The sequence below is a fragment of the Populus euphratica genome, unplaced genomic scaffold, assembly GCF_000495115.2.
Source record: "Populus euphratica unplaced genomic scaffold, PopEup_1.0 scaffold34.1, whole genome shotgun sequence".
Taxonomy (NCBI): Eukaryota; Viridiplantae; Streptophyta; class Magnoliopsida; order Malpighiales; family Salicaceae; genus Populus; species Populus euphratica.
In genome coordinates, this window is record NW_011499883.1 from 602,952 (window position 1) to 603,467 (window position 516).

Sequence of the window (516 nt, forward strand, 5' to 3'; positions counted from 1 at the left end):
AAGTTCCCTGTAACTTTTTTTTTGGCTCATTGTTGATGTTTTTTTTTTTTCTTTTTTAACAGAAGGGAATGTTTTTGCTCAAAATCATGGTTTGTCGGTTAATTCATGTAAAACATGGAAAATAATTTATATGAAAAATGTAGCGTAAAAAATAATAAAATGTGAAAGCTTCCGTTTATTATTTTTCATTGTTTGATTATATTAATGAAAATTTATATATATATATATAGTGGCGGAGGGGGTGAGCAAATGTTTTTCCCAGTCTTTTTTTATAAATATTTATAATTTTAGTAAAAATAACTGAAACTTTAATTTTTTTAAATAATTTCTTTAATTTCACCCCATAATTTTATATGTATATATATATATATATAAGAAAAGAATCAATTAATGTGGTGACCCGCGATAGAACAAAAAATATAGTTTTATAAATATTTAAAATCTTTTAAGTGCCGTTTGTTTTACGTTTCAAACTAAAAATATTATTTTAGTGTAGAGAAATGAGCCCTGAGTTGT